General features: G+C 38.9%; 1 pseudogene; it reads right to left on the bottom strand.

Annotated features, from left to right (window-relative positions):
• Positions 1-1,426: 1,426 nt before the first annotated feature.
• Positions 1,427-1,990, bottom strand: LOC132524310 (dihydrofolate reductase-like; annotated as a pseudogene).
• Positions 1,991-8,509: the final 6,519 nt, after the last annotated feature.

Here is an 8,509-nt window from a genome sequence, read left to right as displayed (position 1 = left end):
TTTTTTGCTTTTTCCCACACATGAACATTTATTAAACATTTTGAGTATTATAAACAATTTGCTTCTTTTACTTAGTAATTTTTGGCATTTTTCTGTCAGTACTTCATTCTTTCTAACTGCTGCAGATGTTACATTTTATAGACATATTGGTTAGTTATTTCTTATTAATCAACATTTGGGCTGTTTTCAAGTTTGAAAAAAAAAAAGTTGCAACAAATACTCTTGGGTCCATTTCTTTGCTCAGGATTAATTTCTAGAAGTGGAAGTTCTGGGTCCAAACCCAGAATATTTTGAATTTTAATTGATACTGCTAACTTACACTCTCAAAAGTTATACCAATTTATAAGGCAGAAAATACTATTTTTTTTGGGGGGGATACTTAATCTAAATCTTTGCTAATGTGATGGGTAAAATGTTTTAATTTTCATTTTTTAATTTTGTGAAGTTTAGTTTCTAACTTACTAATTTTGGTTTCTAGCATATTCATTCTCAATTTATTACCTCTTTGAATTTTTAATTTTAGCCATCATGCTTGATATTAGATTATTCTTTTTTGTAAAGAGCAGCCAATTCTTTTTTTGTCATTGTAACATCCCATGGGATCTCACTGAACATCAGAAACAAAGTTTTTTAAGGTCTCAGACCACCTCCTTTAACCACCAAAAAGGTAGTCTCATACCTGCCTCTTTACTATCCCTGTGGAATATCCTGGAGTTTTCAACTTATTCACTCCCAGTCTAAGTGAACAAAATTTTTTCCAGAAGTGTGATATAAGGTAATTCACAGTCCCTCTTTTGATCTAACTTTAATAACTGAATGCTAGCTCTTCTGTTTATAATCCATTTCTGACCTGTGGATCCAACTGCCTAGCTCCTAGCTAGCTCTACAGGCTTTGGTTTCAACTCATGCTACCAGGGGACTTTCCCACTTTGGGCTGTCTTGGTAGATATTCTATCCTAGACAGGTGCTGGTAAACTATTCTTGACCCTTGATGGGCATTCAGGCAGTTACAGCAAGAAATGCTTCACAAATGGTATCTGACACAGTCTAGTTAAGATTGATGCAGAATAAGAGTACTTTGTTTAGAAATAATTATACACAGATCTAAAGTCAACAAAAGTCTCTACAAGAAAAAATAGGTAATTTTGGGCTTCCCTGGTGGCGCAGTGGTTGAGAGTCCGCCTGCCGATGCAGGGGACACGGGTTCGTGCCCCAGTCCGAGAGGATCCCACATGCTGCGGAGCGGCTGGGCCGTGAGCCATGGCCGCTGAGCCTGCGCGTCCGGAGCCTGTGCTCCGCAGTGGGAGAGGCCACAAGAGTGGGGGGCCCACATACCACAAAAAAAAAAACAAACAACAAAAAAAAATACGTAATTTTTTTTGGGGGGGAGAAGGAGGCTTGAAATAGATCAGAAAACGTTTTCACATTAATTGTTCTTTTCATATACTTCAAATTTGTGCTTAATGCCTTTCTCCTCCTGGACATCAGAAGGAACCCCTGGATATTCTGGGAGGAATTTATATTTTTCCAAATCAATTTCTGGAAAAATTGTGTCACCTTCAAATTCCTGCATGATCCTTGTCACAAACAGACTAAGATGGCCTGGCTTGCTCCTGGCTTCCTTGTAAACAGAACTGCCTCCCACTATCCAAACCACGTCCACTTTATTTGTTAATTCTGGTTGCTCAGTGAGTTTTAAGGCATCATCCAGACTTTTGGCAAGAAAATGCACTCCCTGTGGAGGTTCCTTGAGTTCTCTACTGAGAACTATATTAATTCTGTTCTTTAAAGGTCAATTCTTCTCTGGAAAGGAGAACCAGGTCTTCCTACCCATAATCACCAAATTCTGTTTACCTTCTACTGAAGAGGTTGTGGTCATTCTTTGGAAATACCTGTATTCATTCCTGAGCGGGGGCCAGGGTAGGTCCCCATTCTTGCCGATGCCCATGTTCTGGGACACAGCGATGATGCAGTTTAGCGAACGAACCATGACAGCGGCAGAAAACACTTCCGAGCTAGCACATCACACCGACACGGGGATTACCTGCCAGCTTGGTGCGAAATTTTTTTTCCCTAGTAATATTTGTGTACCAATCGTCTGCCAGTTCCTTTTTTATTATTTAGCTATTGAAAGGATTAAATTTTCCTAGACAAGGCTTTGTGTGCCTAATTTCGTATTAAGTGTGTGTATGATGGGGGGAGGTAGAGATGTGTTTGTGTGTGTGTGTGTGTGTGTGTGTGTGTGTAAATGTCCAGAACTGCTTTCCAGGCATTACAACTCAGTATCTTTATTCATTTACCTTAAATTCTGATCCAAGCCTGAATCCCTGGGATGACCATTTACCTAAGGTATTTTCTACATTAAGGGAGCTCTTGCATAGCGTCATCCTTGGGAAATCAAAACCTACTGAACCAGTATTAACTCAAACCTATTATAAATACTATTTACCAGACATATCCAGTGAACTTGACAATTTGCCTGCATCTGACAACACAGGACTCTAGTGGAAAGATCCGTAAGTCTAGGGTTACATGAAGGGAAATTTGGGTACACAGCACTTACATTGTAAGCACTGAGCCAAGAAATGCCTAAAATAATATAGAGCAAGAGACGAGACATTAATAAATGTCAGTTTCCTTCATTCTGTACATTGACATCGGTAGAAATAATGAAACATGAATGTTAAAAAAAAAAAAAGCCTGTAACTTTTAAGCAAGATGTGAGATCTATTGAACTGAGTATTTGTTGGACAAGATAATGGAAGAATACAAGTGAAGAAGTATTTAATTCCTACATTGGCCTTCAGAAGCTGGTGTAAGCAGCCCATCATCGACAAAAAGAAAAGGAGGTGAGCATATTCCTGTTTATGGAAATACCCCTACCTTGGAAAGGCGATGAGTCATTAAAATCATCACTCCTGGCTAAGGATACTGTAGTGGCCAGAAGAGGCTAGTTCATGAGGACCAGGATGGGGAACTCCCTTATATGATGGTACGATTAAACCTGGACTGGTTAAGGCCCAAAACTGAATTTCTAGCGGGTTATAGTTCTAATGGATTACACTGTTCAGTTGAATTTTCAACAGCTAGAACTGATGTGAACTTCCAAGGGCTGCCTTAACTTCTTCCCCAATATACAGGCAAGGTGCTGGGAACCCTGAATTATCTTGCTGCAGAAGAGAGAACTCGATAACTTCTCACATCCAAACACTTGCTATCCTGGTGCTGGGGACCATAGTTCTGCTCCTCAGGTCCAGCCCCTCTTGCTTCTATTACCTAATTAGTGAAGCCACCCTTTCTGGACATGTCCTCTGCCTTTCTGATACATTCCTACTGCAATAGAGACTGATTCCCAGTGGGAACTCCACACAGAGGGCATACCTAACTAAGAGGTTCTTCCCTCTCCTAATCTCACATGGCTTACTCATCTCATAATGACATATTTAAGGAAGTTGCAAGGCAATCTGATTGATACATTAATGAGCCAGAAATTTTAATTCTTCCAACTTCAAAAGTTACATCAGCAGAAAGCAAAGGTCCTGGGCCTTGTTTTCTGTTCTATGCAAGAAAACCCCTCCTGTGTTAAGATGCAGTATTATGCTCTCAGCACTGCTAGAGCCTCCATAAAAGAAATGCCCATTGAAACAAAATTGTAGATAAAGACGTGATTTATTCTGTGCCCTAATATCCCTTATAAAAGAAAATAGATTTTCTCTCTCAGTCAATACAAGGACAGTTTTCTTCCATAGATTTACCTACGTGCTTTTTTTCTATCACACATTTAAAAGGATAGAGTTCAAGATAGTTCTTTTTGGTCTAAGTTTCCAGGGAATCCAGAGTCATATTCAGTGCTCATCTACTTGTGGTAATTAAGTCAACTCAGGTACCAAGCATCACGTACTGTTTTGCTAATCTTGGGTTTCTTGTTTGTTTTACTTTCCCTTCAATTTCAAAACACTAGTCTCTTTACTAAGGATCATGAAGAAACACTTTGAATATTATGATATGATAGGACACTAACAAATCTATTGTTGTACTCCACAGACACTTTTAGTTCTGGCATCTTGCTTCTAAGAACCCTTAAGAAGGAGGGAGGAGGCATTTTTACTTTCTTATTCTTGATTTTTGCCAGCCTGATATTCCATCTCTAAAAAATAGCACTGGCCTTCAAACTGCCTAATTATTCTTCTTTTTAATTGTGAAGTTAATGTGTACTGTTAAAATCTGATTAAAGTGAAAAAGTCCACTTCCCCTCATTTCCCCAACCCTGCTCTCTGTGGCTAATGACTGTTAGTATTTCCTTATATATCACCACAGAAATTACCTCCAAATTACCTTTTAATTGTTTTTTATTTTCAATAGGTCACTTCAGGACTATTTTCAATATAGCCAGAATTATAAAATCAAACAAATAATTGAGGATCACTAAACTGTCAGTCAGCATTGACAGAAAAAAAGAACTAAATCAGCAATACAAGGCTCATCAATCTATCAATCTATGTATCTGTATAAAAGCTTCCAGTGTCCGATTAGCTGTACATAGAGATTTCAATTTGAATGATATAATGTATAAACTATTAAATTATAGAATTTTCGATCTGACAGTAACTTTAGAACTAAATTGGCATTATTTCCTTGTTTTATAGATAAGGTAACTAAAGCTATGAGGACTAAATGAACTAGTTCAACAGGATGGACCCAAACCCCTTGACTCCCAACTCTACATGAGACAATGTGGAACTCTGTGAACTAGGATTTTTGCAACTAACTGTAGGTGCACAACAAATCAAGGGAAACAATAAAACAGCCACTGTGTACTTCACTGGTAAGAAAATGCACAATAAATCAGTCCTAACTGTGTCAATAATGTTTGACAACCTGTATTACTCTATGAATAACAAAATAGAATATAGTTGCTCCCAAGATGTTTACAAGCCAGGTGGGGAGGTAAGACATATAAGACATAAATATGTAAAGGAAAAAAAACAATACAAACAAAAATTAGTTCAAAATGACTCACAGATCATGCGTGCTACAGGAATGAGAGGCAGACACCTCATGTGCATAGTGACTGTGTCGTGAAGGATGTGTCACTTCAGCCAGGCTTACAGGATGAGTGAAAGAAAGAGGTTTCAAAAATAGTCATAATAAACAACAGTGCAGAAATTTAAAAATGTTTTGGTTTGCTCGGAAAATGATGAGAAGTTGAGTTTGGCTAGAACACTGGATTTGTATGTGTGAAAACTGAGAGGAGTAAGATGACAGGTATGCTTTGGTGGGTGGAAGACTCTAAAGGGAATATTTGAGAGCTTGGACTTTACTATGCAGTTAGCAGGGAGCCACCAAAATTTATTGAGGAGAGAGGGTAATATAAAAGTGATATTTTTTCCCAGGTGACTCAGGGAAAGAGCATGCTAGAGAACTGAGGCTGACGTAAGGGTTGATGTTAGGGCAGCCGGCGAGGAGATGATTCCCAATGGGAGACCTTGAGTACATACAGAAAACATCCCTCTTCTGATAAAAGTTGCCTCTGAATCTTTAATTTCTCTGTTTCACTATATGAGATAGAAGATCTCAAATGAGTAGATGATCGACAGGATGACTCTCAACAATGTCCACATCCATTTTTTACTTACATATTGTTATGGACTGAATTATGTTACAAGGTGAATCCACATGTAGAAGTCTTAAATTCCAGTACCTCAGAAAGTGATCTTATTTGGAAATAGGGTCATTACACATGTAATTAGTTAAGATTAGGTTATACTGAGTAGGGTGTGCCCTAATCCAATATGACTGGTATCCTTATTAAAAGAGGAAACGTAGACACCAATGACACATACACAGGGAAAGTGCCATGTGAAGATGAAGACAGAGATCAAGGTGATGCTACTATAAGCTAATAATGCCAAAGATTGCCATCAAATCATCAGAAGGTAGATAAGAGGCATGGTGGAGATTCTCACTCACAGCCCTCAGAAGGAACCAACTCTACCAACACGTTGATCTTAGACTTTCAGCCTCTAGAACTGTGAGACAATAAATTTATGTTGTTCTTAAACCACTAAGCTTGTGGTACTTTGTTACAGCAGTCCTAGAAAATTCATACATGTATCCACATTAGAAGAAAAGAGTCCAGATCTTGGAGCCTGGATTCTGATATTCTCTTGAGACATAAAAAAATGCTACTGGGGCTTCCCTGGTGGCGCAGTGGTTGAGAGTCCGCCTGCCGATGCAGGGGACGTGGGTTCGTGCCCCGGTCCGGGAGGATCCCACATGCCGCGGAGCGGCTGGGCCTGTGGGCCATGGCCGCTGAGCCTGCGCGTCCGGAGCCTGTGCTCCGCAACGGGAGAGGCCACAACAGTGAGAGGCCTGCGTACCGATAAAAAAAAAAAAAAAAAAAAAAAAAAAAAAATGCTACTGGGCTTCCCTGGTGGCGCAGTGGTTGAGAGTCTGCCTGCTGATGCAGGGGACACAGGTTCGTGCCCCGGTCTGGGAAGATCCCACATGCCACGGAGAGGCTGGGCCCGTGAGCCATGGCCGCTGAGCCTGCGCGTCCGGAGCCTGTGTTCCCCAACGGGAGAGGCCATAGCAGTGAGAGGCGCGCGTACCGCAAAAAAAAAAAAAAAATGCTACTAACTGAATTTGCTAAGTTTAAGAATTGATAAATTTCCATAATGCTTCATTCCTGGCTGTATTCTAAAAAACCTAAGAATTGTGAAAAAGAAGGAGTCTTCTTTAAAAATAAACCTTTGAGGTTCAATCACTACTTGGTTCTAAAGATTTCACATGCCAGTAACAGCTTTTTTATATGCGGTCATAATGAGCATCTTAAATATGCCCGAGTTCAAGATTTTCATTCAATTTGGATCAGTTACTTCCCAGCCAAGGAGATTATTCTTACCCATTACTTCCAAGGTTGCATAGGAAATTGCCAAACGTGAAGAGGTGTTGAAAAATATAAGAATATTACTAAATAACTTGGCAATGATTTTCATTATTAGAGTGCTCCTGGTAAACCATTTCTACATTTTTCTCTTATTAAAATTATTCTTACATTTAATTAGTCAAATTCAAAGGAAGAATACACAATTCCTCAGTTGGACGAGATGAACAAAAGAGTCCATCCTCCCGGAGAGAACAGTAATACTAACCACTGTGATTTTTCTGAAGGTGCCATTCTGTCCTAATTAGCAAGTAAGAACCATCATTTTATTTTCATTTCCTATGGTCTTTCCCACAAAGCACTTCCTACTTATATTTCTATTCTCATTAGGAAATCACTAATTAACACAAGTAGTTTTACTTCTCCTCAATTATCCTTGCAAATACCCATAATTTCTTATGAACATTTCACCTCTCAGAAAAATCAGTGTACTTTTGAGGTTTCATTTTCAGAGTATACAATCTGAGGTTCATTTTGAGAGTATACAATTTCAGATGATAACACTTTACCACGAGTTCTTTTTTTTCCCCTTCTCTATTAAGACCTGTGGTGAGAGAAATCTTCCTAAGCAGCTCTTTGATTCTGCTTTCCCCTGCTCAGTACTGCCTGCCCTATACAGCATCAACCCTTTTCTAGGTACTCAAGGCCCTCTGCAATCCTCTAAGCAAAATCTATGCTTCTAGTTTTCTATTCAACTTATGTTTTGCTAAGCACTATACACTCCTGGGCTTTTGCTCCTCCCCTAGTTTACTACTGTTGGAGTACTTCCCATTCCTAAGGCCAAGCCCATGTCAAACCTTTCCTCATACCCTACCTGGTCTCCCTAAGCAGACATGATCTCTCCTTCTGCTTTTGTAGAGCTATTGGTTCACACAAATACACACTGGCTTGAGAACACTGGGTGTGAGTGAGTTTTCCAACACTTCCTTGAGGGCAAGGGATATTTCCTATATAGTTATTTCTCACTGTATCCACAACTATGAAAGTAACACAAATACACTGTTATAAAAGATCTTATGTGAGCCTAGAGACTAGAACTCTTTAATTTTCTGAGTCATTGGTTCTCAGATTCCCTGTAAGTAGTCTCATTTCTTTATCTGTGGCCATGATCCCATCAACTCCTGACCCCAATAATCTTCATTTTCCTATGTTAAGTTGAAAGCTTCTTATTCTTTATTATTTTCTTTTAGCCCTAACGTAGCTTAAATGTTTTATTTTACAAAGAATCTGTTCCATAAATATATGCTCTTTGACATAATGAATAAGTGAGTGTCCTTCTATCATATAAACATCTTATAGAAAAAAAAAAGCACACTAAAACAAACAAAACTTCATCTGACCTTGCTGTCAAATCTACTATCGTATTTAATTATTTATAATTTATCAAATTATTTGATATGTAATAAGCACTAAAAGTTTTCATTTCCCCCTACACAATCCTGCCTTAATTACCCTAGCCTCGACCCCTCTTTTTCCATAACCCAGTGACTCTTTCCATGTTATCTTTGTTCTTCACTTCTGCTACACTGGGGATCATCCTCATCCCTCATCTTAAGGACTTTG

The sequence above is a fragment of the Lagenorhynchus albirostris genome, chromosome 8 (genome assembly GCF_949774975.1).
Source record: "Lagenorhynchus albirostris chromosome 8, mLagAlb1.1, whole genome shotgun sequence".
NCBI classification, from domain to species: Eukaryota; Metazoa; Chordata; class Mammalia; order Artiodactyla; family Delphinidae; genus Lagenorhynchus; species Lagenorhynchus albirostris.
The sequence above is the reverse complement of the archived record's forward strand: the minus strand, read 5'-3'. Positions and strand labels throughout refer to the sequence as shown.